The sequence below is a fragment of the Solanum stenotomum genome, chromosome 4 (genome assembly GCF_019186545.1).
Source record: "Solanum stenotomum isolate F172 chromosome 4, ASM1918654v1, whole genome shotgun sequence".
Taxonomy (NCBI): Eukaryota; Viridiplantae; Streptophyta; class Magnoliopsida; order Solanales; family Solanaceae; genus Solanum; species Solanum stenotomum.
The window spans coordinates 7,115,672-7,141,833 of NC_064285.1; the positions used below are offsets into that span (position 1 = coordinate 7,115,672).

General features: G+C 32.4%; 1 protein-coding gene and 1 pseudogene across 1 annotated transcript in view; both read right to left on the reverse strand.

The window, feature by feature from the left end:
• LOC125861830 (uncharacterized protein C119.09c-like) overlaps positions 1-26,162 on the reverse strand; it is a 436,566-nt gene that overhangs the window by 326,700 nt on the left and 83,704 nt on the right. The window lies entirely within an intron of this gene.
• LOC125861827 (uncharacterized) lies at positions 14,762-20,037 on the reverse strand (annotated as a pseudogene).

Here is a 26,162-nt window from a genome sequence, read left to right on the forward strand (position 1 = left end):
GATCAGATTTTTTTTTCCATGAACCTAACTCGTGAAAGTTTTTTTTGATAATAGGTGTGGTGAGACAAAACTCAAAACTTTCTTTTAAGTTGTGCGAGTGTATGACCAACTTAAGTTTTAAGTTATAAACGAATAATTAACCCATTATAGAGATAAACTCAAAATACACTAGTAAAAAAAATGTAAGACTCCAATAGAGATAATTCCTTGCTCCTTCCTTATCTAGTAGGTTCTGCTGTCTAAGGCTGTGCTTGATCGGTGGCTGCCGGAGGAGATCCCTGCAATCCAGAACAATAGTATATGCTATGTTATTTGGTTTAAAGCTTCCATTGAGTCCGTTGTTATCTCGATGTTGGATAAATGTGACGAGATTGCTAGTTGCATGCCGTAGTAAATTGCCAATATTTCAGCGTTGATTTTTACTGAGAACCCGATCACCCAGTTACCTAGTTGGTCTGTAATTATGCCCCTCCATTGGATGTGCTATAGTCAAAGGATCCATCAACATTTAGCTTCAAACCGTGCTTCCCATCTCTTTTGGGGAGCCGTAAGGGTTTTTTTTTTTTTTTTTGGTTTCATAAGAGAGATACTGGAATTCAGCTGCTCTTTGGATAGGTTTATCCGTTGGAATATAATCACTTCTAGTTGTGGTTCCGTTGAAGCCAAAATACTAAAAGGAAAAACGAGTTTCCATTTTAGATTATGTTGTAGGGTCAGTTTGATGTTTTTAATGGAGACTAACCGATGGGGATCGTTAGATGCGTGAATACTAACAAGTGTTCCCAATATTTTCTTACCACAGAGATGTGCTTGGCTGATTCAGGTAGCCCACAATGTAAACAGTTAGGACTGATATCTATATCATTCTTGGTCTTACTTTTCTGTAATCCTAAACCCCCTGCGTCCTTGTCTTCCGTAACGACATCCCAGCTTATTATGAGGTATAATTTACGCTTGACATCAGTAGTCCCCCATATGAAGTTACGCTGGATTTTATTTATCCTATTCGTGACAGTAGATGGTAACTTGTGAAGCTGCATAACGTGGGTAGGGTAGGGATGATATTTAAGACAGCCTTTGCTAGAGTGGTTCTACCCGCCAAGTTTAGGAATTTGGTTTTCCAGCCAGCCATCTTACTTTGGAGATTGTCCAAGACGAACTGGAAATCTTTATGGGTTGGGCTTCCTGCGTGATGGGGAATCCCAAATATTTTTCCAAAGTTATGGCTTTGTTGGAATCCCACGATTTTATTAATATCCCCTATAGTAGTATCTGTACAGTTTTTGGAGAAGAGGATTTTTTATTTTCCAAGATTAATGCTTTGCCCACTCGGTTTTGTTGATATTGGTGCATGAACTAGGTTCTGCTTTAGCCATTAGAATAAGAATAGATGTGATAGTTTTGGTCCCTTTCCCGCAATTTTGATAGGTTTCCATCATTTACTTTGGACCGCTTTGTTGATGTTGTTCGACAAGTACTCCATACATAATATATAAGATATACGGTGACATAGGGTCCCCTTGTCGTATACCTTTAGAGGGTTCGAAGAATTCCGTTTACTAGTATTGACACCTTACTAGTTGTGATACATGACATGATTATGGAGGATAACTTGGGAGGAAAGTTTAAAGATTGAAGGGTATATCTAATGAAGGACCGTTCTATTTTGTCGAATGCTTTCTCAAGGTCGATCTTCATAAAAATATTCCCAGCTCTACCCTTCATTCTCTTAAAGTAGTTTATGTTGGACAAAATGATAATCACACCCAGGATAATGTCCAAACTAAATAGCAATAGGAAGAGAGTAACAACGACACCAAATATTAAAATGGGTAAATATGATACTCGAATAAGTAATACAATAATATTGATTAAAAACTTGTTAGTGTCAAAAGACTACTACTCACCACTCTTTTATTTCTTACAACTCACAATAATATTACTTCCACACTATTTTCTCACAAAATAAGAAGTAGTTTGTGGATTACTCTCTATTGCTTCTCTATTTTGGTGTGTCCTTACAAATGAGCATAAGTGCTCTATTAAAAAATTCTGTCCATTTGATGTCACTAATGACACCAATGGAAACTAACAATTCAAACTTGTAGGTAAACAACTTTGACATAAATGTGGTAGTCAATTTCCACAAAGTTTGGCTGCCAAACTCTACCAATATTCTACCAAAACTCTACCAAACTTCCACAAATGTGGCTACCAACTTTCACATTTGTGGTAAGTAATTTCAACAAATGTGGCTGCCAAATTAGTTGTTTTATTCCCACAAATCTCTCTCTTAATTTTGATTTTTCTTCTTTATTCCAAGACTTGATCTCAATCTCTGAAATCTTCAAACTTGAGAAGCTTTGTAAAGATATCCGCAACTTGATCATGAGATTTCACATATTTGAGCTCTACCTTTTTCTTGGTAATGCATTCTTGGATAAAGTGGTACCTTCTGTCTATGTGCTTGCTTTGATCATGATACACTAGATTCTTGACAAGTGTTTCCGCAGATTTGTTACCAACACAAATCATTGTGACTTCAATTTGCGGCAAATTGAGTTCCTTCAACAATCTCCTCAACCAAATAGCATGACACGTACATGATGTCGCTGCCATGTATGCAGCTTCACAAGTCGAGAGAGTAACAATTGATTGTTTCTTTGAACTCCAAGAAATAACACAATCACCCAAGAAAAACACAAAACCCGATGTGCTTTTTCTATCATCAACATCTCCCGCATAATCACTATCACAATATCCCACAAGATTAAAATCATCAGAAGAAAAATAAAATAGTCCAAGGTCGATCGTACCTTTTAGGTAACGTAAAATTCTTCTAGCGACCTTCAAGTGAGTGGAGGTGGGAGCTTCCATGAAGCGACTTACTACTCCAACCGCAAAGAGTATATCTGGTCTCGTACATGTCAAGTACCTTAGGCTTTCTACGAGACTTTTGAACAAAGTGAAATCCACTTTTTCTCCATCTTCAAACTTTGACAATTTTGTTCCACTTTCCATTGGGGTGTTCACAGGGTTGCAATCAAACATGTTGAACTTTTTCAAAATCTCCTTTGTATAGCTTTCTTGAGATATGAAGATGCCTTCCTCCATTTGCTTCACTTCTAGGCCCAAGTAATACGACATAAGCCCTATGTCCGTCATCTCAAACTCAAGGGACATAGTTTTCTTGAAAGCTTCAAATAAAACTAGGTTGTTTCCAATTAGAATGAGATCAACATAAAGACAAACAAGTAGAATATCTCCATTAGTATGAACTTTAATGTAAAGAGCATATTCATGGAGATAACGAGTAAACCCATTATCTTGAAAGTATTTGTCAATACGACTATTCCAAGCTTGTGGAGTTTGCTTCAACCCATATAAGGATTTTTTCAACCTCAACACCTTATCTTCATGATTTTTAACCACAAAACCCAATGGTTGTTCAACATAGACTTCTTCTTCAAGATATCCATTCAAGAATGTCGATTTGACATCTAGTTGATGGATTTTCCACTTCATTTGCACCGCTAAAGAGATCAATAGACGGATTGTCTCCATGCGAGCAACAGATGCATAGACTTTCTCGTAGTCGATGTCATGCCTTTGTTTGTAGCCTTTAGCCACAATTCTTGCCTTGTATCTCTCTACCTCTCCATGGACATTTTTCTTCATCTTGTATACCTATTTGATTCCAATCACTCGATGGTCCTTGGGAAGAGTTGTTAATTCCCAAGTGTGTTCTTCTTTATTGACTCGATCTCCTCCTCCATGGCTTGTCTCCACCTTTTGTCAGTAGCAGCTTCATCAAAATTCATTGGTTCACTATCAGCAAAAAGACAACACAAAAAAATCAAAATTAGTAATTTCTTTTGTGTCATCATAGAGTTGTTGGATACTCCTCATCCTATGTGGTCTTTCAAATGAAATCTCTTGAGAAGATGGAGATGCAGCATTTACTGGTGAAGGAAGCGTGGTTGCATCCTGTGCGGGTGCCATGGTCTCATGTTCTTCTTCATCTCCAAAGTATGGAAGAAAATCATATGTACTTTCTTCTAGAGTCTCCCAATTCCATGATGTTTCTTCATCAAATTCAATATCATAACTCACCACTACCTTGTTATTGTTGGATTGTACAATTTGTAGCCTTTTGAACTCACATCATAGCCAATAAACACATACTTGACACTCCGATCGTCAAGTTTAACTTTCCCTTGATATGGAACATAAGCATTGGCTATGCTCCCAAAGTTTCTCAAGTGCTTGACACTTTGCTTTCTTCTGCCCCATGCTTCTTGAGGTGTTTGATCTCATACATTTTTTGTTGGAAACCTGTTGCTCAAATAAATTGCACAAGAAACAGCCTCGACCCAAAATTCTTTTGGTAGATGTTTAGCTTTCAACATACATCTAGCCATATTAAGAATTGTTCTATTCTTTATTTCTGCAACTCCATTTTATTGGGGAGAGTAAGGTACCGTTAGAGGGCGACGAATTCCATGAGATTGACAGAAGTCATTAAATTCTTTTGAAGTAAATTCACCTCCTCTATCGGACCTTAATGCTTTTATTTCATAGCCACTTTCTTTTTCTACAAGTTCTTTAAAATTTTTAAAGGCAACAAAAACTTCAGATTTTTGCTTCAAGAAGTATACCCAAGTCTTTCTACTGAAATCATCAAGAGCAAGAAGTATTTTCTTTTACCAAAAGAACGATTGGACCACACACATCGGTGTGTACAAGTTGGAGAGGCTTACTTGTTCTTGATGTAGTCTCCTTTGGAAAACTCCTCCTTGCATGACAAGCCACAAATGTGAAAGTTGGTAGCCACGTTTGTGGAATTTTGGTAGAATTTTGGTAGAGTTTGGTAGCCAAACTTTGTGGAAATTGACTACCACATTTATGTCAAAGTAGTTTACCTACAAGTTTGAATTGTTAGTTTCCATTGATGTCATTAGTGACATAAAATTGACAGAATTTTTCTTATAAATAGAGCACTTGTGCTCATTTGTAAGGACACACCAAAATAGAGAAGCAATAGAGAGGAGAGAGTAACCCACAAACTACTTCTTAGTTTGTGAGAAAATAGTGTGGAAGAAATATAATTGTCAGTTGTAAGAAATAAAAGAGTAGTGAGTAGTAGTCTTTTGACACTACTAAATTTTTCATCAATATTGTTGTATTACTTATTCGGGTCATATTTACCCATTTTAATATTTGGCGTCGTTACTCTCTTCCTATTGCTATTTAGTTTGGACATTATCCTGGGTGTGATTATCATTTTGTCCAACAACGTGGTATCAGAGCCATGACAAATAATAGTCCATTGTCCTTTCAGTACCTCGTCTCATAAGAGAAAATTATGAAAAATGGTGTCTACGAATGAAAGCTATTCTTGGCTCTCAAGATGTTTGGGACATTGTAGACAAAAGGTATACAAAACTCGTTAATGAGGAAACTTTGTCCTCAAATGAAAAAGGGGTCTTGTTAAAGACAAGAAAGAAAGATCAACAGGCCCTCACTCTCATACATTAATGTTTGGATGATGGCATGTTTGAGAAGGCGGTTGATGCAACCACCTCAAAAGAAGCTTGGGAGCAAGGAGTTGATAAAGTATAAAGAAGATAAAACTCCAAACTCTAAGGGCTGACTTTGAAGTTTTAAAAATGAAAGAATCTGAGTCCATATTGGATTTCTGTTCAAGGTTGATGGCTGTTGTAAATCAACTAAGAAGATACGGGAAGGAAGTAGATGATGTGCGTGCAGTAGAAAAGATCCTTCGTTCTTTAACACCTAAATTTGATTATGTGATGTGTGCTATTGAGGAGTCTAAAGATTTAGACTCTATGACGGTAGAACAATTGGAAGGTTCTTTACTAGCCCACGAAGAGAAAATTTAAAGGAGAAAAGAAGAGTCACTAGAACAACTTCTTAAAACTCAAGCATCCTTCAAAGGATTTGAAAGTGAGAAAAGTTACAAAGGAAATAGACAATGGCGAGGCAGTGGAGGTTGTGGAGGCCGTGGAAGATGAAGAAGTTATACCAATAAATTCAACAATGAAGATAAGAGTCACCGGTCATTCAGAGGTCGTGGCCGTGGTCAACGAAGAGGAAGAGGACGTGGAGCCTATCAAGGTACAAATGAAATGAGGTATGACAAATCTAAAATTGAGTGTTATAACTGTCATAAAGTTGGACATTACTCTTGGGAATGTCGTAGTAATGTTCAAGAGACAATTAATCTTGTTGACAACAACAAAGACGAAGATGAGTCAACGTTGTTATAATCACTCAAAGAAGATATAGATTATTGTAGTTCATGGTATCTTGACAATGGAGCAAGTAATCATATGTGTGGCCACAAAGATAAGTTTGTGGAGATAAAGAAGACGGTGAAAGGTAATGTGTCGTTTGGAGATACCTCAAAGATCCAAATTGAAGGGATAGGTACGATTCTGATATCCTGTAAAGATGGTGGCCATAAATTGATTAACAATGTTTATTATGTGCCAAAATTGAAAAGTAATATTTCAAGTTTGGGTCAACTTCTTGAAAAAGGATGTGATATTCATATGAAAAATATGCATCTTTGGCTTAGAGATTCAAGTAATAACTTAATTGCTAAAGTGCATATGGCAAAGAATAGGTTGTTCCCTTTGAATCTTAAAACCATCGATGCAAAGTGTCTGAAGGCTAATGTGCAAGATAACTCATGGTGTTGGCATATGCGATTTGGGCACTTGAACTTTGAAGCACTCAAATCAATGGGAGACAAGAACATGGTTGATGGGATTTCGTCAATCAACCTACCAAATTAGTTGTTGTTTTATTCCCACAGTTTATGAGTTATTGCACTATTATAGCGTTGTATGTGGTCTATCTATTCTTGAGGAAGATGTGGACCAATTAGTTGATTCATTAATGGTTTAAGCTTGTTGGGAATAATTTTAGTTAATATTTTATACGTTTTGTTGCAAAAGCGTATAGGATTTTAGAGCCATCACATTTCTAGTTTTTGGGATCAAACAAATATGGGTTGCATTTATATGTGAGTCAATAAAACCATTAGCCCATGTTTCTTTATAGAAATCCACTACTAAGTTCCCCACACTTCCCCAGTAGTTTTGGTAGAAAAAAAGGTGGATTCCGTCAGGACGCCCAGGTGCCTTGTTTGGTCGGAAAGAATTGATGGCGTCCCAAGTTTCTAGCTTGGACAAATCCTCATCTAGGCTAGACAGGTCCAGTTGAAGCGCAAGACCAAGGTGCTCATGTTTATTATTTGAGTACGTCTGACTAGTCTGAAAGAGTTTTTTGTAGTAGTCGTGGGTATGGTGGATAATTTTGCCTTGCTCATACACCCAGCTACCATCCTCAATTTGTAGAGCATTAATTCTATTACGTCGTCTTTGATTTAGGGTAGTTATGTGGAAAATTTTGGTATTTGCATCCCCTTGGCTAATCCAATTAATGTGTGATCTCAACTTCCAGTAGTCATCTTCAGACTCCAATAGTTTGTTGAAATCGAGCATCAGTGTTCACTCAAGATCCTGGAGGAAGTTACTTTCAGCATATCTAGGGGATGCTTGTATTCCCCTGAGCCTATTGATGATATTTTATTTTTTACGGAAGATGTCCCCAAAGGTTAACTTACTCCAAGTTGTGGCTTCAGTTTCAAAGTTCCGTATAGATTTAGCTAAAGAACAACCTTTACCCCAGATTGAGTTGACTATATTCTTAAAGTCAGGGTGCGATGTCCACATAGTTTCCAGTCTAAAAAGTTTATTAATTATAGGGAGTTCTCAACCAAATTGCAGTGATAGTTTTCCTTTGCACTTGATGCCACGAAGTTTGGTTGCCATCGCCTTATGGATAGGAAGAAACCATTGATGAACCAAGGACCCCCATGGAGGGCCATGTTCATGTTTTCTTCCTTAAGGAATTTTACCGTGAAGTAGTCATGTCCTAGGTCAATTAGTAAGATTTTCTCGTTTGTTTTCCATAGGGCTGTTAGCTTACTTTTCAGGCATAAGTGGGTAATTTTTTCCCTAATAGTTTGATGATAAGCAACTAGGCCCATGGTCGATAAATTCTTGATTTTTCCGCGCCTGAGAGGATGATAGCATTATCATCCCCTTTGGTTAAGGCCTAAGGGGTCTATCTTGTTTGACCTTTCTTCGCAATCCATTTGGTCCATCAGTATATTATCATTTATAAAGTGGATGGTCGTTAATTGGCTTGAAAAAATGTAACGGCATGTCCCATCATTATGGTCTCATCATAGAGGAGGTACTGAACAACCTCAACTATCACTATGAACTTAAATACACGGAACATTAGAGGTATGTGCAACGCACATATTCAAAAATGAACATGTAACGCACGTGTTAAAAAAAACTAGTAAGTATTATAACTAAAAAGAGTTCATTGATTATCTTGGACAAAATAACTAAAAGAATTCAAAATTCATCTTTCTCATATAAAAAAAGTTGATCTGCCTTGATTAAGAATGAATCATCATCCAAAAATAGAAGGGAGAAACACCTTAAATAGGAGCGCTATCACTTGTAAGAAAGTTTTTAAACAAACTTAAAATTCAAAGTTCCTCTTATCAAAATGGTGATTTTATTATCGAACAAGAATGAATCATAGTCGGTCCTAAAGAGGTAACCAAAAAAATAGACTTAACACAAATATAAATTTGTCGGCGAATAAATAATGAATATTAAATTATTACATCAAATAATAATACTATATAAACCAACATATTAATGTATGATTTTTTACTATTTCGTTGTATTGTTAGCATATAACATTTTCTTTCATTAACTTGATCAAAATGATAGCGTAGTGGAACATCATAAAGAAATATTTTGTCACACACTCTACATGCAATTAAATTAATATAAGCCACCATTATGTTTCTCTTAACTAAGCTGAATCATATATTAATTCAACTTAGTTAAGAGAAACATAACAATGACTTATACTAATTTAATTGCATGTCGAGTGTGTGACAAAATATTTCATCATGTTGTGTCACTATTCTATCATTTTGATCAAATTCATAAAAGAAAAAGTTATATGCTAGCAATACAAGGAAATAGTAAATCACACATGAACATATTTTTTAGTTTATATGTTATTACTATTTGATATAATAATTTGATATTCATTATTATATTTATTTTCCAACCAATTTATATTTGTGTTAAATCGGGTTTTTTTTTGTTACCTCTTTTAGGACCGACTATAATTCATTCTTGTTCGATCAGAAAATCACCATCTTGACAAATTATACGGAAGACTTGTCAAAATTAATTAGACTTGTATTATCATATATATACCAAATAGGTCCTGATTGGATGTATGGGTGGCAACGGAACCGGTAACGGAAGTACCGGACCGGGACGTTCCGGAACCGGAACGGAACCGGGCACCACGGGCCGGAACCGAACCGGAACCGGGACGGACCGGAACCGGTAATTCCGGAAAAAAATACCTCTACCCGTCCCGGACCGGTAACGGACCGGTAACGGACCGGACCGGACCGGACCGGAAACCGGGTCCAACCGTTATAAATTATATTTTTTTATTAAAATTAAAAAATTAGGAATATTACACTTAAAAATTTATACTTTTAAAGTTTTAAATACAAACTTTCAAACTTTTAAAAGTATAAAAGTTTAAATTTCACAATTTAAAACTTTGAAAATTTAAATTCAAACTTTAAAACTATAAAAGTTTAAATTTCACACTTTAAAAGTTAAATTTGAACTTTTGAAGACAATAATAAAAAAAAATTAAGGCGAATAGCCTATACTTTTATTAATATTAATTAAATAGTACAAGTTGAGTTACAAAATATTAGTAGAGTATTAAAAAATCTAATCTACACAGCCACCTTCTAGGAAGGGTTCTGTTTGAATTAGACCTCGAATTATTATACTCATACTAATAGACATTTAAATTTAATAGTTCATGCTACCAAGGAAATCTTTTTTTAAATCATTTAACATTTCTCTAGTAACATGCTCTGGAATTGGTTGATTAGCTAGTTCTTCCATTGCATCAATGCCGTCATCACTAAAATCTAGCATTATTTCATCAACGTCATTTTCAAATTTGGTCGGTAGAGGTGGACGACCATAACTCCTTCTCTCGCCATTAATCCAATCTCTAAATAGTACGGATATCTCCAAGCTATCTGCTGCTAATGAATATCTATGCTCTCCAATTTGAAATCTTGCTGCACTAAAAGCGCCTTCCGAAGCTACTGAAGATGCTTGAATAGCTAACACATCTCGAGCAACCGGTTGTAGTTTTGGAAATCCTTTGCCGCGATTGCTCCACCATTCTAGAAGATCAATAGTAGTAGGTTCTGTATTTTGATTAATATATGCATCAAAATCATTTCTATCATTATGAGAAAGTTCAATAATACAATCTATCATATCATCAATATCATCTTCATTATTATATCTACTCCTAGAACTTTGAGGCTCTTCGTTATGTACTACATTCCTTATATTAGAATTATACAAGTCGTACAATTTTCTAGCTTCAATTTTTATACTATCTTTAACATCTTGACAACTAGGTGTTTCATCATCTTCACTATCAATACCCAAATTAAAATATATTTTATCAACCATTCGTGATGCACCTTCATCTTTGTAATGTGGGTTTAACAAACAAGCAGTTAAATAAATTTGAGGAATAGGAATAAAATATTTTTTAAATTTTTCAATCATTTTCTTAACAGATTGTTCAAATCTTGGTTTATTTTTGAATTTATAAAATTTAGTAGAAATAGCACAAATATTAGGTAAAACAGAGCAAATAGTTGGATAATAAAGTGCAGATATTTTTTTTGTAGTTAAATAAAAAACTTTTAAGAATTCTATAAGTTCTTTTATGTCATTCCAATCATTATCATCAAGTCTATATGTCATATTTGAATTATGAGCATTCCAAACCATTTGTAAAGGTTTCCTATATTCATAAGCAACTTCAAGCATTTCAAATAAAGAATTCCATCTTGTACACACTGATTTTGGAATTTTTCTAGGTGGAAGATTAAATTCACGACAACGATTTTCAAAATCTCTACGTCTAGACTTAACTTGACATTTAAAAATAAAATGACATGCAGTTTCAACTTTTGTGCAACCATCATCATATATTGCTATACCATCTCTAACAATCAAATTATATATGTGTGCAGCACACCTAATATGAAAACCATCAATATAAATAGGGCAAAGAGACGGTTTTAGTATTTCAACAGCATTACTATTATTAGAAGCATTATCTAATGTGACACTACTTATTTTATCACAAATTCCATAGTTTTGCAAAACATCTATAATTGTTTGAGCTATATAACTACCGGTTTTATGCATTTCACAACATTTATAACCTAAAATTCTTTTTTGCAAAGTCCAATTTTCATCAATCCAATGCGCAGTAATTGTGAAATAATCATTACCATTTACACTACGGCCCATATCAGAAGTAATAGCTATTTTACAATTGTTATAATAAAATAAACAACGAAGATATTGAAAATGTTGAGCTTGATAATCAAAGATAGCCTTTTTAATTGTATTTCTAGTAAAACCTTTAAAATGTGGATTATACACAATTTGAATATAATGAATAAAACCGGGATTTTCAGCAAAACTAAATGGCAAACCCATAACAACAATCATTTTAGCTAATTCTTCAAGATCTTTTTCTCTACTATATGACCGTTGTATACTAGAACCAGAAACATTAGAAGGATTTAATTGTGTTTGGACCATATTAGAGCCATCTACTCCTACATTTTCAGGAAGGGTGGTACCATTTTTTTTAGCTTCGGCTACAGCTTTAGCATGCAAAAATTCATTTTTACAACATGACATTAAATGATTACTCAAATGTCCCGTCCCACCCTGTTTTCCTACAGTTTTATGATTCATTCTATGTTTACATTTATTACAAATAGCTTGTGTTTTATCTTCATTCTGAGTCATAAATTGCCACACAACTGATTTTTTAGCGCGTTCTACCTTAGTCCTAGGATGCACGGGGGGAATGGGAGCAGGACAACGAAAGGGAGCGGGAGCCGGGGAAGAGGGATTGGGAGGGGGACTAGTAGCCGACGGTGGCTCAGTTTCATCATCATCATATTCATCAACATTATTATCAAAACTATCAACATAATCATTAACATCATGTTCATCATCTTCAGGTAATTCCTCTTCAAAATTACCAAATCTTCTTTGTAAATGTTCATGATAAGGATCTAATCCACTATTACTATCAATATTAAAAACAGTTTCATCAACATGCGTATAATCATCCGTATTTATTCTTAATTGAGAAGTTTTTTTAGTTTTAGATTGAGAAGTACTACCGGTTTTTTTATTTTTCTTGGATTTTGAGCTAGATAAATTAGTGAACGAATTAACTATGGTTGTTTTACCCTTTTCAATAATGTTTTTTCCAAAATCCATATTCAAAATATAAAAAGTGAGCAAATTATATATAATACGAAAATGATTAGCAAAGTTTTAAACAAATAAACAACTAAATAAGTAGAGACTAGAGATTAATTACTCACAAAATAAATAATTAAATGTAAACAAATAAATAACTAAATGAAAAGTGAGTTGGAACGAATGTACCAAACGTCTACTTAAAAAAGTAGACGTGTATGACCGGAAGGCGAAAATTGAAAGTTGAATTTTGAAGCTCCAATTTCCAAAGTTCAAATTCGTAATTTTAACGAGAAGTCGAGAATAAGAGAATTTAGAGAGTAGAGACTAGAGAGTAGAGAGATTATAAGATATTTTTGTGAGTGAAAAGAATGAAAGATTAGGGGAATTTATAGTTAAAAAAAAGGTTGAAAATGTAGTTTTAAGAAGTTTGGGGTATTAAAAAAAGTTTGGGGGGTAGGGAGGTGTAAATGGGGGGTTATGGGGTGAAAGAGCCGTTGGTGGGGCCCAAAACCCGTTGCCCAACGGCTCTCAACGGCTATTTTTTAAATTTTCAGATTTAAAAAAAAAAAAAAAAAAAAAAAGAGTTCCGAACCGGACCGGAACCGGACCGGACCGGGACGGAACCGGGACTAACCGGACCGGGACGGACCGGTAAATCCCGGTTTCCGTCCCGTTACCCCTCCCGGACCGGAACAAGTCCGGAATTAACCGGCACTATCCGGAACCGAGACGGAACCGGTAACGGACCGGAACGGACCGGAACCGGAACCGGAACCTCCCGGTTCCGTTGCCACCCTTAATTGGATGTAATCTCTCAACTTTTAACCCAATAAGAACTCTCTGGTTGAGATTGCTTTAAGGAAGATAATTTGCTAATCGAATCAAAATAAAGCCCCACCCTAAAAAGGAATTGATAATCAAACGAATCTTTTCCTTGCTTAAGAAATGTGATTCACTCATCAAATTAAAATGAATCGCTTTCCTAAAAGAGAATGTAGAAACACTCTAGTGAGGATCACTATAAGGAAGTTTTTCACATAAACTAATAATTCAAATTTCATCTTCCTTATATAAAAAAAAATGTGATTTGTCTCGATTTAGAATAAATTGCCACCTAAAATAAAAGGGAGAAACACCATCGATAGGAGCGCTTTCCAATGTAAAGAAGTTTTCAACCAAACTAAAAGTTCGAAGTACCATATTCATGAAATTTTTACTTTCCTTATACAGTGTATGTAACAGTAACATATTCCAACAATCTTATATGATTATGCAAAATCTTATACTAAACACTTGTACTACTCGTGCAACGCACGTGCCCGACATGGATGGTCGTTAATTGGCTAATCAAGCTTGAAAAATTGTAACGACATGTCCCATCATTATGGTCTCATCATGGAGGAGGTACTGACCAACCTCAACTATCATTATGAACTTAATTACACAGAACGTTAGAGGCCCATGCAACACACGTATTCAAAAATGAACACATGCAATGCACGTGTTAAAAAACTGGCAAGTCTTATAAGCAAAAAGAGTTCATTGCTTATCTTGGACAAAATAACATAAGGCTTATTGTCTTCTTTGAACATAGAGTTAAGGAACATAATGCTAAAGAAGTAGATGCTAAATTTGGTAGGAAATAGTATTGGTGTCATAACTATACTACTAGTGCACAACTCCAACATAACTTTTGACTTCACTCTGGTTAGATCGCTGTCCTGGTAAGGAAGTTTTACTTAAAACTAATAATTCAAAGTCCATCTTCCTCATATAAAAAAATGTTGATTTGCGTCGATTTAGAATGAATTGTCATCTAAAAATAGAAGGGAGAAACATCCTAGATAAAAGCGCTTTCCCTTGTAAGAAAGTTTTAAACAAACAAAAATTCAAAGTTCTTATTAAGATTGTGATTTTCTGATCGAACAAAAATGAATTATAGTCGGTCCTAAAGAGTTAACAAAAAAAATTGACTTAACGCAAATATAAATTTATCGACGAATAAATAATGAATATCAAATATCATGCATTATTTTTTAGCATTTCGTAGTATTGTTAACATATAACATTTTCTTCCATAAACTTGATCAAAATGATAGAGTAGTGGGAAATCATAAAGAAATATTTTGTCACACACTTGACATGCAATTAAATTAGTATAAGTATATGTTATTTTTCTTTTAAGTTAAATCATCTATTAATTCAATTTAGTTAAGAGAAACATAACTGTGAATTATACTAATTTAATTGCATGTCGAGTGTGTGACAAAATATTTCCGCATGTTGTGCCAATACTCTATCATTTTGATCAAGTTCATAAAAGAAAAAGTATATGCTAGCAATACAAGAAAATGGTAAAATCACATATGAATATATTAGTTTATATATCCTTACTATTTGATATTCATTATTTATTTTCCAACCAATTTATATTTGTGTTAAGTCGAATTTTTTTTGTTACTTCTTTTAGAACCGACTATGATTCATTCTTGTTCGATTAGAAAATCACCATCTTGATAGGAGAAAGAGGAACTTTGAATTTTTAGTTTGTTTGAAAAACTTCTATCTAGAGTGTTTTTCCCTTCTATTTTTGGGTGACAATTCATTCTAAATCTAGGTCAATTACATTTTTTAATATGAGGAAGATGTATTTATATAATTCAATCTTTAGATAATTAAAATATTATTATTTAATTAGATATTTAATTAAATTATTAATTTACTAGAGGGGCAAAATGGTAATTCAATTTTTAAGATAGGAACTTTCCACCTTAAAAATTATTTATATAAAAATGTCAACACTAGAAGGAACTTTTCCATCTTTTTCCTCATGAAAATAATAATCATCATCAACAACAACATACCAGCATACCTAGTGTAATCCCACTAAGTAGGGTATAAAGAAGGTTGAGAGTATGCAAATCTTACCACTACTTTGTGAAGATAAAGAGATTGTTTATGAAAGACCTTCGGCTCAAGTACATCAATCCAACTAAAAAAAGAAGGAAACACTCAATTAAACATAGCCGAGATGGAAGATGAAAGTGAAAGAAAAATTTACATAAATCAGTAATGTGACAACGGATAAATTTTGGAGACAAAATTGAGTGACAAGGTGTCCAAGAAGAACAATAAATATAACGACATGTCCCATCATAATGGTCTCATCATAGAGGAAGTACTGACCAACCTCAACTATCATTATGAACTTAATTACACAGAACATTGGAGGCCCATGCAACACACATACTCAAAAGTGAACTCATATAACGCACGTGTTAAAAAACTGGTAAGTCTAAGCAAAAAGAGTTCATTGCTTATACATAAGGCTTATTGTCTTCTTTGAACATAAGAGTTAAGGAACATAATGCTAAAGAAGTAGTTGCTAAATTTGGTAGGAAATAGTATTGGTGTCATAACTATACTACCAGTGAACAACTCCAACATAACTTTTGACTTCACTCTGGTTAGATTGCTGCCCTGGTAAGGAAGTTTTACTTAAACTAATAATTCAAAGTTCAACTTCCTCATATAAAAAAAAGTTGATTTACCTCAATTTGGAATGAATCACCATCCAAGAATAGAAGGGAGAAACACCCTATATATGAGCACTTTCCCTTGTAAGAAAGTTTTAAACAAACTAAAAATTCAAAGTTCCTCTTATTAAGATGGTGATTTTCTGATCGTACAAAAATGAATCATAGTCAATCCTAAAAAGATAACAAAAAAAATTGACTTAAAGCAAATATAAATATGTCGGCGAAAAAATATTGAATATCAAATAATAATACTATATAAACTAGCATAATCATTCATGATTTTTTAACATTTCGTTGTATTTGTTAGCATATAACATTTTCTTCCATAAACTTGATCAAAATTATAGAGTAGTGGTACATCATAAAGAAATATTTTGCCACACACTTGACATGCAATTAAATTAGTATAAGTATACATTATTTTTCTCTTAAGCAAGTTGAATCATATATTAATTCAGCTTAATTAAGAGAAACATAACGATGATTTATATAAATTGCATGTCGAGTATGTAGCAAAATATTTTCTCATGTTGTACCAGTTCTTAAAAGAAAAGGTTATATGCTAGCAATACAAGGAAATAGCAAAATCACACATGAACATATTAGTTTACATATTATTACTATTTGATATTCATTATTTATTTTCCAACCAATTTATATTTGTGTTAAGTCAGGTTTTTTTTCATTACCTCTTTTAGGACCAACTATGATCCATTCTTGTTCGATCAAAAAATCACCATCTTGATAGGAAAAGGAGGAACTTTGAATTTTTAGTTTGTTTGAAAACTTCCTTACAAGAGAACACGCTCCTATCTAAGTAGTTTCTCCATTATATTTTTGGGTGACAATTCAATCTAAATCTAGGCCAATTACATTTTTTAATATGAGGAAGATGTATTTATAATTTTATATAATTCAATCTTTAGATAATTAAAATATTATTATTTTTTGAGACAAATTAAAATATTATTATTTAATTAGATATTTAATTAAATTCTTAATTTAGTAGAGGGACAAAATGGTAATTCAATTTTTAAGATAGGAGCATTCCACCTTAAAATTTATTCATATAAAAATGTCAACACTAGAAGGAGCTTTTCCATCTTTTCCCTCGTGAAAATATAATCATCAACAACAACAACAAACCTAGTGAAATCCCACTTAGTAGGGTATGAAGAAGGTAAAGAGTATGCAACCACTACTTCGTGGAGATAAAGAAGTTGTTATGAAAGACCTTCGGCTCAAGGACATCAATCCAACTAAAAAAAGAAGGAAACACTGAATTAAACATAGCCGAGATGGAAGATGAAAGTGAAAGAAAAATTTAGATAAATCAGTTATGTGATAATGGAGAAATTTTGGAGACAAAATTGAGTGACACGGTGTCCAAGAATAACTATACACGAGTGTTGGCCTTTGAAATATGCATAGGTATATTTCAGAGATTGATGATAGATCAAAGTATCATGTTTGGCCAGTTCATTTAACTATGATACGCAAAAAGAGCTAGCCTCCAAAAGGCGGGATGGTTCATTCAATCCCACAAAAAACTCTCAAACTTTTGGGCTGATTTCTATCCATATCACGTCTAGAGGGCCATTACCGCAACCTTAGTCCAAACATTAATGAAATTATCTCTGCATTTCATGATGTGGAAGTGCGAAATAGAGGAATCCAAACCTCATAAACAGAGGTTCGATAAATCTATACTTTGTAGAGAAGCACTTAGATAGGGAACTCAAAGATACTAAGGTAAATAGCAAGAAGCACTTGTCAACAATCATCAAAATTTCAAGGAGAATGACCTAAGATGCTTTATGAATAGACTTAGTACACATTGGAAACATGGATTACTTTATTAATCCAAGATTTAAGCTCACAGAGAACTTAAAAGTCAAAACACACACAAAAAAAAGCTTTCAAATGATTCCCTTTAATGCAGCAGCTATATACGTAAAAGGGGTTGTAGATATACAAAACTGCTCAGGTGTGGGCTCTGTTTACAAGCATAGCCAATGAATATTGGACTATGCCTGAACACACCTCTGACCTTCTTAGCTGCTGGATCAAAAGGGGAGGCAGCAAAAGTCAGAAAAGATGGTGGAGAACAGTTCCAGCATGTATATGGTGGATTATATGGAAAGAAAGGAATCAGAGAATTTTTGAAGGAAAGGAGTGTACAATACAGAAGATCAAATGGAAAGTAATTACTACTTTAGGTTTTTGGTGTTAAGAACAGGATATAGAAGAGGAGTTCCAATTAGTGGACTTCATAGGATCTCTGTAAGTATTTCTTTTTAGTCTTTTCCTTTTGTTGTAACAGTCTTTTTTTGGAGGTGGCCAGCATAGCCCTTAATGCTGAGGAATATAAAAAGTTACCAATTTCAAAAAAAAATATACAAAATATAAGCTGAAAAAACACAGTTTTTAATAATCAAGTGACAATCTTGGAAAAGTTCTACTCCTATTATATACACATTAATCCCAAACAGTTTGGGTAGACCATAACAACAACAACAACGATACCCAGTAAAATCTCGCAAGTTGGGTTTAGAGAGGATAGAGTACAAACATATCTTACCTCTAACTTGTTGATAAACAAACTCCGCATAAATAAAGCACGCCAATTAGTTTGAAAAAGGGATACACATATGGGAAAAATAACAATAACGAAATAATGTGAAACAAACAACTAAATAGATGGGGAAGACCATAGAAATACTAAATCCTCTCTGCTATGTTTCATTCCAATACTAAATACAACAAATAACAAACTGAAATCACACATACAACAAATATTTTTCAAGAATTATCATTTGGGGTTTGCGATGCTTACTTGGTGAAGCCATGGAGACTGTCCGTTTCTCCCTCACTCGTCTTTCTCATCTGTGAACAACGGAAGACTCCTACACAAGTTATGGAGAGATTAGTTATTACCATCTAAGCATTATTTTCTTCAAGTGTTGCATTAATTAGAGGACATTTGTCTTGTCTGTCAAATGCCGGTAAGGCCCTGGAATAACCTAACAATTACTGAGGTGGGCTGACGATCAACATGGAAATTCAAATTGCATTTAGGTTTAGTATGAAAAAGTGTGGTTTACAAGTTAGGGTTTCTAAATTCATTGTTCGAAATGAAGAGTTGGTGCTTAATAGATTTTTTACTACTTATAACTGTTAAGGTAATACAGTTCCTAATAACTATTTTTTACAATTGCTAATATTACTTATGTAAAACATTAATGGGTACGAGAGGATTTACATAAGACCTAATACTATTTACAGTAAAAATAACAAGTTCCGTCAAAACATAATGATAAAATTTAGCTAAGCAAGTAACACAAGAGAAACGAACTGACCTTTGACAGGTTGGGATTCTTATCAAGTACATGCTTCAAACCAGCATCAGTGAGCTTTGAGCAGTGAAATAGACTGAGAGAATGAAGATGGGCTTGAGCTTTATTCGTCAAGGATATCATTTGTGATGTTAGTACAAAATGGATGAACTATGTTAATATTTCTCCATAAAAGTGGATCTCCCTGCATACTCTTTCAACTACAAATAGGTCCCTCAAGCCTAAATAACTAAGGGACAGCAACCAACAACGCCTGCGATGGATTACCTCCATCCAAACCACAATGATCATTCACCATCCGTCAGACCATGACCACCGTTCAACCCCTCTCTGAAATTCATCCCCAACGGCCCACAATTTCCATCAATCAACTGGAAACCCACACCCTGATGCATTCCCATCTTGCGAATCAAGAAATAATTTAAACCCAAAATCCTCTAACCAACTAGTCATGGCTGAAAAACCCATCCTTAATTTGGTTACTACTGTCCATATCAAACGGATCCCAATGCAACAAATTCATCAAGCTCTTCTTTTTCCCAATTCAAACCCCAAAACTTACCAAATCCACCCCCCTTATCGAACTTGATCCCACATGAGCTTCCCTCTCCTCGATTCCAGGCCATAACGTCCACTCAAAACAGTCACCACTCACCGCTCCACCCACCTACGCCAAATCCACAAAAACAAACCCAACATTAATCTTCAACAAAACCCTAAAATCGCAAACCCAAACTAAACAAAAACACCAACTTGTTCCAGAAAAACACGAAATTCAAACAAAAAACGAAAAAAAATAGATAGATAACATACCTGGATTTTGCCCAAAAAGGGAAATGGTGGTAGAAAGAGCAGCTACACGACCCAAAACCTAGAAGGAATTGAGAAATGAAGAGCTTTTGAACTACTACGCGGAGTGAGTAGATTATTTGGTATTTATTGTGTTTTGAGCATCGATAACTTCTATGGAGGACAGAGTGACCATTGTTTCTTGGTGTGAACGCCTGGCGCGAGATTTGGTGGGCTCATTTCATTGAATTGGGCCTCCTCTAGTATTTGGACTTTACAAGATTTGAGGAATCATTTTGGTACGTGAAATAAAGATAATAATTTCTTTTGATAAAATTGAGATTAATTTTAAAGCAATTTATATAAATGACTATATTTATAGGGTTATCGAAGTTCAATAGCTATAAGTATGCTATTTATAAAAAATGATTACATTTTATATCAATATCTCACTGTATTTGTGTAATTTTATGTTTATTGTTTTTTTAATTATACAGATGATAGAATTTTAATTATACTGCATTAAATAAGGTAATTTCTGGTACTATAACTAAATCTCGTTAATTATGTCCTAAAATTCTCAATTTCTCATCATTACATTAACAACTAATAATTATATGGTCAGTGCATATACTTTTGAATTCCCATCAGTATTTTAAAAAAATTGAAATACATTGTACACCAATCTTCATTGCCGCAATTGTTGTTGTTCAAGCGTAAAGGTATTTCACATAAGTTTGTTTTAACTTGATTTGTTGTAATTGTGAATGAATCTTATTTGTTTTGATTTCAAATAGGCAAACTCCATGGCAAGAATAACTGTATTCCGATATTACTTAATACAATTTTGTTAATGTATCAATACAATTGAACAATTCAGGAAAAAATAAATGACAATGAATTATATTACAATACAATTATCCAAATGTATATGTACTCCACTGTACAAAATGGATGCACTGTATACGTATACATTTAAATCTACTTAATGTGTTTATGTATCTAAATGCATTTGTATTTCTAATTGGACAGTCCATGAAAAAATGACAAATATCCAAATGTATATGTATTCTATTGTATTCAACATTCAAAATAGAGATATGAGCCAAATAACTATTTTTGGAGCACTTGTTCATGATGAAGCTTGTGTGGGCCTTAACGAGGTTTTTCTTAAATTCATTTTAAATAGTCAATTAAATTTAACTAGATGCAATCTAATTATAAATTTAAAATTATATTTGAAATTTACAATTTAAATCATATATTAAAAATAGAACCAAACAGAACGATCAACACCAATACGCATATTGTTTCGGTCGAATAAGTTTGAGTCGAATAATAATTCTCAAAATACTTGATCAAGATGAACTTGAGTGAAACTTAATCCTTAGTGCAATTGTATACTTCAAATTTGATGTAAATTTTCTTAATTTAAAGTTATTAACTGTAACCACTATTTATTCAAATTATGTTTAAAACTTACAAATATGTCTATAAAATTGAATTAAATCCAACGATGAACACCTTTAATTAATTACACTAAAATGTATATGTATTGTTTTAATAGAATAGGTTCGAGCTAAATAAAAATTAATCTCAAATAAGAATTTTTGAAGGCAAAAGTAGAAATCTCGAACACATTGCTAAAGAGGTAGCTTATATGTGTAGTATGAGGGCTCCTAAGGCCATTAGTTCTAGGCTGCAACAACTTATTTTTCTATGAAGTTGTATCTCCTCTGAGTTTTATTTTTTACAAACTGTGATGTAGTTTGTTATGATATGTAAATACCATTTGGTGATTAATGAATATATAGTTAATTACCCAATAAAAAATTAATCTCAAAGTACGATCAAGATAAAATTTAGGTAATTGTGAAGTTGATTTTTATTTAAATTTGATATAATTATTAGTCAAAGATAATTATATGTTACCTCTAATTTATTTAAATTATATTTAAAATTACAATTAAAACCTTATAAATTATTAATCAAATAGAAAAATGAACACACCTTTAATTATACTAACTTAATAAATATATTGTTCGATAGAAAAAATCTAAGATAGAGCATATAATAGTTATATAATCTAGTAATTTTATAATAAAGATTGTCTCATTAATTTACTTTTAACATTTATTTGATGAATTTAATTATACTAACTTAATAAATATATTGTTCGATAGAAAAAATCTAAGACAGAGCATATAATAGTTATATAATCTAGTAATTTTATAATAAAGATTGTCTCATTAATTTACTTTTAACATTTATTTGATGAATTTGTCTTCAATTTAATACTATTTTTATGAGTATTTGATTTATGCTTTCATGCAAAAAAAAAAATACTCAAGTACTATATCTATAAGTGTAGAAATCTCTCAGATAAAACACATACATACATAACTTTATAAATATTTATCTTACTATACAAATTTGTTACGACTAATTTACTGTGATTATGTTAGTACTATGATGATGATAATTTTAATTGTGTGAAAAAATTATGTAATGTGGCTAAAATACAACTATTTCTATAACAAATTTTAATTTGTGATAAAAGAAAATGATTAGCTAAGAATTTTATCTTAATAATAAATCTATGACTATATATATCATTTCGTCATGAAAAATAAATTATAGTTATTAGGCTAATTATTATCGCAATTTCTTATAACTTGAAGCAAAATTATTTATACAGTCATGATATTTTATTTCAAATAATTTATTGTTGTAAAAATGTTGCTATTGCTACACTAAGTTTTAACTCGTGGAAAAAATTAGTAATAAGCTATAACATTTACTATAAAAAAAAAAAAAAGAGTCTATCACTATATCATTTAATTATTACCACACTTTCTAATAACTTGAAAGCAAAAATATTTATCTAGCTATAATAGTTTGTTTCAAATAATTTATCGTGGCTCAAAAGTTACTATTATTTTAAATCATGGATTAAATTAATAATTAGCTACGAAATTTGTTATAACAAAAAAATATGTGGCTATATCATTTAACTGTTTCCACATTTCATAATTACTTAAAGCTAAAAAAAGATATTTAGCTACAACAATTTGTTTCAAATAAGTCGTTGTGGCTAAAAGGTCACTATTGCTACAATAAATTTTGACCCACAGAAAAAATTAATAATTAGCTAAAAAAATTTACTATTGAAAAAATCTATGACTATATTATTTAAGTTTTGCCACAATTCTTTATAAGTTGAAGCAAAATATTTTATATAGCTACAATATTTTGTTTCAATAATTTATTGTGGCTAAAAGGTTAATATTGCCATAATAATATTTATCGCATAGCAAAAACATAGGATCAACTATAAATTTTTATCATAGCAATAAAGTTGTAACTACTTAGACAATTACTGCCACAATTATTAATAATTATAGCAAAAATAAAGAATTAGCTTCATCAATTAATTTTTCTGGCTAAGAAATTTTACGAATTTATAAATAGCTATGAAGTTCAAAATTTTGTGGCTATTACTAGATAATAGCTACGATTTTTGAATTCATAGCTTAAATTTCGTAGCTATAGATAATTTTGTTGTAGTGAAATTACATTTTTTTTATATGAGGAAGATGTATTTATGGATGTATTTATATAATTCAATCTTTAGATAATTAAAAGATTATTATTTAATTAGATACTATTAAATTTTTAATTTAATAGAGGGGCAAAATGGTAATTCATTTTTTTAGATAGGAGCTTTCCACCTTAAATAATATATGATTCAGCTTAGTTAAGAGAAACATAATGATGACTTGTACTAATTTAATTGTATGTTGAGTGTGTAACAAAATATTTCCTCATATTGTGCTACTACTCAATCATTTTGATCAAGTTCATGAAAAAAAATTTATATAATGAATATCAAATAGAGAACAGCAGCACAAATCATACACTATATCAAAATTTAATTAAATATCTAATTAAATAATAATATTTTAATTATATAATGGTTGAATTTGAAATTCAATAGTTGCACTTTAATTCTTGGCTTAAGTCATCGACCGCCCCTTAAAGTTGTCCGCATAATTCACTTAGACACCTCAACTAAGACTTGTACCTATTGAACACCTAAATTGTTCAAAACATGTACCTATTAAACACAAAACGCTGATATGACAAACAATGTGTTTTGCACCTCCTTGAAGCGCGTGAAAAGATTCAAATAGTGTCTTTTTAAATTATTTTTTTACATTTTTTCTTCTTTTATTGACACTTGGCATTATAATTAACTTAAAAAACATTTTTTTTTCTTTCATTTACACTTTTTTCAAAAAAGAAAAGCACTCCACCCCCTACCAGTCATCTTCTTCATAATTTAATTTACAAAACTTTCTCCACTTTAGCTCCAACATTGTTTTTATTTCTTTTTTTATATATAAAAGAATATTATTTCTTCCAAATATGAAGATAAATGAAAATCAACTATGAAGTAATCATACGATTCACATTTGAAAAAAAGACTTTCTTTTGTATGATTTATTTCAAATCTCATAAAAATAATGGAACAAATATGAAGAAGAAGAAACAAGATATATAACTTTACGTATAAAAAAAGTTAGCCGATATTTGTTTATCACAATTTTCGAACAAATATTTTTACTCAAAGTCATATATAAACCCATTAAATTTATCAAAAATTATATTCAAAAATTTGAATAACCTCCGAAATTTTTTTCTTTCTTCTTCACTCTTAGTATGAAAAAAAATTATATTTTTTTAAAAAGTTAATCTTCAAGTTATTTGAAAAGAAATTAGGTTTTACGATTTGAAAATGAATGTGTTTTGGGAAGAAGATGAGAAGGTAGGTTTTGTGATTTGAGAAAGAATGTGTTTTGGGAAGAAGATGAAGATGAAAGGGGATTGGGTAGGGGTTGGGTAGAATAGGTTGACATTTTCATTTTTTTCTTTTTATTTTTAAAAAAACTAGATATAAATGTGTTTGAAATAATTTTAAACAAAATTATTTTTTTTATAATTTTCGAGGCCCAGTGCCACATGTTATTTTTTAATTAGCCGTTTGCCATGTCACCGCAAGTATATCACACACTCTTCATATTTTTTGCTGATTATCAAAAAATGCCTAATAAAAACAATTTTTGAATAGGTAAAAGTGTTCAATAGGTACTAGTCTTAGTTGAGGTGTCTAAGTGAATTATCCGGACAACTTTAAGGGGCCGCCGATGACTTAAGCCTTAATTATTTATATGACATTATAAACTCCCTTACATTTAAATGAAGTCCAGAAGTCAATTGATTAACTATTTTTTTTCCTTACTTTTTGTCACGCCCTGCCCGAGCCTACACCTCGGACGTGGCTGACACTTAAGAACCATTGTTGGCCCCAAGTGAACCCTTGGCCTCGCCTACTTACTCAGCGGAAGACTTAACTTATCAAAGATAACTCATATAAAACTTAGAATGTTATAAAGAAAACATTCAACTAGCCAATAAGGCAAACTCAAGTCTCAACATAAGATAATGAAAATGAAAAGACTAAAGAACTAACATATGCCTGTCTATGAAGCCTCTAAACAACTGAGATGGATGTCGGGACAAGACCCATGTCATCCTAATGAAACCAAAACTACTAAAAACAATAAAAGGGATCCTCCGGAAGCAAAGAGGCTCACCAACAAGTATGGATCTCAACTATAGTCAACGATGCGCTGGATGTTGATCTTGGTTACATGTGTCTGCATCATAAGAAGATGCAGACCAAATGGCATCAGTACATTAAATGTACGAGTATACGAGGGGAATTCTAAAACAAGACATAAGCTTGAATGGAACTGAAGAACTTACCTGGCTCAACTCAACTAAACTCATTTCAATATAAAACAATAAAGTAAATGTAGTATAAAGAAAAGCTTTTAAAACATGGATGTATTGTGTATTTAGAAATACAATATTACTCTGTGTGTATGCAAAGATACCATATAAACTCTGAATTATATTTAAAAATA